Source organism: Micromys minutus (genome assembly GCF_963924665.1).
Source record: "Micromys minutus genome assembly, chromosome: 5".
Taxonomy (NCBI): Eukaryota; Metazoa; Chordata; class Mammalia; order Rodentia; family Muridae; genus Micromys; species Micromys minutus.
In genome coordinates, this window is record NC_137974.1 from 48,248,196 (window position 1) to 48,255,021 (window position 6,826).

Genomic DNA, 6,826 nt, shown 5'->3' on the forward strand with positions numbered 1-6,826 from the left:
GCCAATTATATGAAGGAACAAGAATTGGGGAGAGTGCTCATCTGGCTTTATTTATCTTTTAACTCTCAGTTCTACTCTAGAATTAAATGTAAAGTTATAAAATATGCACTTTCATAATCAAATTCTTGTTTTCAGGTCCTTGTTCATTAATTTCACTGTATTTTCTGAAAAATTGTTAAAAGGTGTTTTCTAATGTCTTACTACACAGACATTGGTTAAACAGTTTTGGTGTCGAGTTAGTGTTGATCCAAGGTGGTTTTGATACAACTTGAATTTGAATCAGACTATAATAAAAAACTGATAAAGAAATAAATAAGACCAGTTAGTAGTAAATCTATTTTTTCATATTTATAATATGCCAAGGTACATATATGTGCTTTTGATAGAATGTGAAAAGTGTTTGGTTTTTAATTCAGAAACCATTTTTTTTCTGATAATCAGAGGGAATCAAGGTAGTTCCGTGGGTAAACACACTTGCTGACAAGCCTGAACGAGAACTTGAGTTAGAGTTCAGGATCCAAAAGGTGGAAAAATATAAATATTCCTGTTCGGTGTTCTCCGACTTCTACAATATGTGCCTGTCATACACAAACACTCATATACAACAATAAAGCTAACAAACAAATATGTTCAAAACTGAAATATTTAAAGAGTATTGGCACAAATGATTTCTGGAATCAACATGGGGTTATTTACTCCTATACATAGCTTGAAATGTTCTACACATGTGCAAAGCATTTCTTTTTTTATTGAATGACTCTATTTTAGAAAACAAAGATAAATGTACAGATTTTAAGCATTTGTGCATAAAAGTATATGAATACATTTTTGTCAGTACTTGGTTTTTTTTAAAGGTTTGAGAGTGTGCATTAAGGTCTTACTAGTTACAACGAGCATAAACTATATGTAAAACAAGATGTAACCTGGAAATAGTCAAAGTTTTCTTGGTGTGTAAACATTAATCATAATGGTTTTTCATTTTCTTTTCTTTTTTTTTTTTTTGTTGAACTTCATATAGTCTGTGAGTTGTTTCTGGGGTGTTCAGAGCTTTCTGAGGTTAGCATCCAATTATCAGTGATGTGCAAAGCATTTCTAAACTCCATTTCTGGCTGTTCCTAGCTGGCTTTATTGAATGAACACAAAACCTAACAAAATTGTGATGCCTGAGTATAATGTGGGTATGATGCCACTTGAAGCAGTTGTAAAGTTAAGTCAGAAGATTCTACAAGGTTCTGGATGTAGGAACAGACATTAGTTGACAGTCATATTTTAGGATACAAAGCCATGAAACCCGGCAGGATGGATCAGGTGCTGAGGCATTAAGGCACTGGCAATTTCAAAGTCCCCTTATACTTAAGAATTCCAATACTTCTAAATTGCATTTTTTATTAAATTCAGTAACTTCTTCTTCTCTAAAGCTGCCTAAATTTAGCAGTTTAAAAATTGTTCAATATTTTAGGTGAGTGATTTTACAAGCATACCTAATTTTCAGTACCATTTCATGGTTCTGATTTTCAATCAACCCCTTTCTCCTACCTCTTCTGTCTATCAAGAGGGCCTTTTGTAGTGTGAGATCCCTCTGTAGCCCCTGGACTAGGATAACATAAATGCCATGAGGAGATGTAAAAATCCTAAAACCATCATCCAAGGAGTATACATGGACAGACTCATGGCTCCAGCTGCATATGTAACAGAGGACGATCTTATCAGGCTTCAATGGGAGAAGAAGCCCTTGATCCTGTCAAGGTCTGATGCCCCAGTGAAGAAGAAAGTCAGAGACTGGAGGAAGGTGGGGGTGGGTGGAAGAGAACCCCCATAGAAGCAGAGGGAGGGGCTATGGGCCATGGGGCATGAAATGTAAATAAAAATATAGGGGAAATAGTTAAATTAAGAACAAATCTTAAGACCATGATCTGGCCTAGGTCTCTGGACTTATTTACTACCTCTCTTCTACCTATTATCATTCATTCTGAACACTTTCATGGTCAACTTCAAATAAAGATAAATATACACTACAACATACAGAACACAGCAAAAGTCCTCTAGTATTTAAAATGTGCATGAATGCAGGAAATTAGGTGACTTTTACTCATTAGGAGATGCCACTCTAGTAGCAAAACTCCCTTAATATCTATTTTATATGTTTGTTTACTTGTGTGTAATTATAAAACTAGAACATTACTTTCCTTAGAAGATGAGTATATTGTACTATTCAAAGAATGTGAATAAAATAAAATAAAAATATTAAAAGTATTGTTTGTAACATATAAGAATATAAAGCATGACATAAAATAATCTTACTGAGAAAGTTTGCCCAGAGTATAACATTCAATCTAGAAACCATCTTGGAAGTATCATAGAGTTAAGAAGAATTTGTCTTTATTAAGAAGAGGATAACAAAATAGTTGAGGTATGTGGCATTAATCTTAGAAATTCTGCTGAGGTAGGAGGATTTCCCTAATGTCAAAGGAAATCCTCACATGGGAAGTAGAGCTCTGATTCCTAATCCATAGCCAGCTGTCTCAGATCGTTACACAACCAGGAAATAAACCAAAGAGGTTTGGGATAAAAAATAAAAATTGTTCATTTTAGTGTCTCTCAGGTTGACAGTATATCACAACTCACCACTGAATATATTGCAGATTTAGGCTTTGGAAGTTACAGAGAAGAAAAAGTGAAAGACTAAAAAATAACAATAAAATTTCATCCATGTGATAAACTAATATCCAGGACAATTTTTGTGAAGGGAAAATTGATCAGATCTGAAAACACACATAAATAACAGTATATGGATTTAAAAGGTTATATTTGTAAATACCATATAAAACAAATGCATATACATACAATCACAAATAATAAAAAAGAGACCATGAGTTTAAATAATGTTGTGATGGGGTAGATGGAAAGTTTGATGGGAGAAAAGGGAAGAATGTAATTAAATTACAATGTCAAAAACAAACAACCAAACAAACAAATTTATGAAAAGGATTACTTGTCTTTGTCCTAAAGAAACTGTCACTGTGAGAAGATTATCAAAAATCCTCTTGGGTTTGTGGAGTTGACTCATTAAGTAAAAGTACTTGCTTTGCAATCATGATACCCTAATTTCATATCCCTGATAGTTACTCCTGGTGGTCCATGCTTATCACTTCAGAATTTTTAGAGGCAGAGTCGGGGGAATCTCAAAAGTGGTTTTCCAGCCAACCTATTCAAAATAGTGTTATCTGTTCAATGAAAGACACTATTTTGAGAAAATAAGGAAGAAAGTGATGGCAGAAGACAGTAAGGATATTGTTCTAGCTTCAATATATTTGGACAGATGAATACATGTGGACAGCCATGTTTATGCAGGATGCATGTACATGAGTGTATGCTAATATGCTATTATGTGCACATGCAAACACACACACACACACATAACACACTGTTGTTACTTGCCTATATAATTTTATCAGATTCAACTAATTACATCAGACTGGTTATTTTTAAGTCATTTATCCAGCTCACATACAATTATAATTTTTAGATGTTTTTGATAAACAGCAGACAGTTTAGAAATTCCTCTCTCTAGCAGAGCCTTTAACTCCTCACTTACCTGGAGTTCAATCTAAGCTCTCTTTCTGTTTATCATTTCTTCCTATTGCTTACCACATTCAGACTTGCACACCATCCTCTTGCTTGTCTTCATATGTGTAGTAGAATTTGCAAAGCTATTAATAGGCTTTGGGATCCATGGCCTTTGTCTTTTATTATGAAACCCAACAGCCAGACATGCTCACTAGTGGGACTCTGACATTTATGTCTCTGTTTTGTATAAGAAGTTCCTTTGCAATGGTGTGTGGACGTAAATGTTAGATATGTAAATGATTTCAGAAGAATTAAAGTACTATTCTATGTCACTAAGCAGCTTCCGTAGTTAGTTACATCCATAGAAGTGAATGGAATATCTGCAAATTTTGAAAGCATTTAGGATTAAAGTTATTCTATTGTTTGTATGTTAGCGCATACACAATACTATGTACAGTTAAAACTATGTTACATAATCAGGTCCAAAGTTTCAGTAACTGAACATCTGAAGTCAAACAATCTTTATGTATTCTTCTACATTGCCAGAGAAGGCCTACAGGGAGACACATATGTGATATGACTACACTTCAGTAAGTCTTCAATAAAAATGGCTAGAGCTAGCCAACAGTCAGAGCTTGCCCAGGGATGCTTCAATTATTGCTGCTATTGTCTTTATTCAACCGAGTTTATATAAAATTTTTGCTATTTGTAAATGTAAAAAGTTAATGAGCATGTGAAATTTTTATATATATTTATAGGATGAACTGTGCTAGTTCAACATATATAAACAAATGCACTGATCAAATCAAGGTAGCCAGTGCTAGTTTTTCTGAATTGTGATTCATGGTTAAACTATGAGGGCAGAACAGCTAGGCCTCCTTACAAGGAGTGCATTTACAGGAAAAGGAAAAAGATAATTTTTTCTGTTAAAAGTCATCTCGATATAAGAATTATATATTTCATTTTGCTCAACTCAAAACTAAGACTTCCAGGGTTATAGTGGGTGGGAAAGAAATCTTTGGAAGTCTGTGAATCTTGTTCCCAGACTTCTACAACTCTGACTCCTATCCTTGAGAATCGACCCCAAGGTAGAAAGCATGCCACTAGAAGTAGGAAATAAAAAGCCCATTGGGAGCTTAGATAGTAGTAAATAACTTCATGAAGATAAAAGAGTAGCAGACCAGAAAGGCCAATTCATCAGGATAATCACTCAGCAATGTGGAACAATCTTAGGATTCACACACAATTACTCAAGCAATGTGAACTATATAAAACTCACGTAACACAAGGCAATGCATTTGTTCACATGTCATATGGGATGAACAGGTAGCCCATAAACTTGAACTTTGTTATATACACAACTCACTGGGAAGCATTTTATAAGCACAGTAATAGTTTTACAATCCTTCAATTAACATGAGAGTGTAAATGTCTCTTTAGCATACTGATTTCATTTTCTTTAGCAGTGTGCTCATGCACATAAAGTGAGCCGATCATACAATGGTACCACTTTTGGTACTTTGAGGAGCCTCAATACTAATTTACATAATGCCTGCACTAATTTACATTCTCTCCAAGAGTTTGCAAGGACTCCCTTTATTAACAGCCCCGCATCACTTGTTAGGTTTTGATCATGAAGTGACTTTTTTTTATAAAGTATTACTTTAGAACGAGGGAAAAATTCATGGTGTACTGCAGCTTTTCATAGCTTTCATATAAACACTAAATGTAAGTGCGAAGTCTCATGAAAAAAAATTTAAGGGTATACTACTGGTTTCTAAAATTAACTGCAACTCCTAGATAAATACTCATACTACTTTTAGAAAGAAAAAAACATACAGTTACACAAAGCAGTTAAATCTTTCAAAATATACAGCTTTAAATAAATGATTTCCCTATCTAAAACTCATTCTCAAAACTCATTTTAATTTTTTATTATGATTTCCAAGTGAAAGTCTGAGACCTTTTTTTGGAGATAAATATCTTGTGAATGCTAACAAGGCCCTGCTGCTGGGATCCTACCAGTTTTTTTCTTCCTTAGTGATGAGCTCCTAGTTGGTTTTAACCTTTTTTTGCCCTATGTTTCAATATCCATGTGAGTGTTCATGTGATTTTGTTTTTACTCTGTGACCTTAACCATCAGTAGTGAACTCAGGTGTTGTCCTAACCAACCCAAATTCTATATTGATACCCAATTTATAGTACTTCAGAATGTACTTACACTAGGGTTGCCAAATAGTGCATTTTGGTGCAAGGTGGTTACACCGAAGACATTTCATCTTAAAGGACTGGTATCATTAGAAGAAGAGATTAGGATACAGACATATATAAAGAAGCAGCACGAAATGAGAATCAGAGGGAAGTAAGACATTTGCAAGAGAAGGAATGAATGAACCCTGTGAAACTTTCAGCCTATGGAATTCTGAGATAATGCATTTCATGCTGTTCAAGTCACTTGCTACTGCAGGTGTTGCAGATTAATACATCCTCATGACTGTCTTCCTACTCTAAGAGTATTGAAGCTTTTGCTGTACATTCTGGATCTAGCTTTACAGATATCTCCTCATTAAGTCTTCCTAAGCCAACTTTATCTTCACAGGACCTGGCTAAATAGTCTCCTTTCAGTGATACATAGTTTGAGGTTAGAATACTGAACAATGAATCTCGCCCCCAGTCCTGTTGCTTATCAGCCCAGTAGCCACTGGGGAATAACTATCCTTCCAACCTTTAGAATTTTCACCTCTACAGTTAGAATAAATATTTCTATCTTAAAACATGAGTAAAAATGTGTGTGTGAGCGTTTTGATGTTTGTAGATAAGCCAATTGCATGTATTTTTTCTTAATACACAACTTTCTTCCTACCAGGTTTCAGGTCAGTGTCTACGGTTCCATTTCTGCTTATATGGTGAAATATTGGAGTGTAAGTCTTGTAGTTATCTTTCTGAGCACCCAGAACAGTTTTTGCTCTACAGCATCTCAATAATTATTTCGCAGATAAGAAATCATTGATTGGCCAGTCTACTCATTTACATGGTGTTTTCACTTTTGTTAACTCACATAGTGATTGGAATTATATACTTCAGAAAATCAGACTTACATGATAGTCACAGAACATAAATGGTGGGCTTGGTAAATAGGAAGAAATTACAACAATAGTTAACTGAGATATATAAATATACATACATGACATTCACAGGCAACTCAGAGTTGATTACAGTTTTTGCTTTTCAGTGGTGAACACTGGTCTTGAAAATAGAA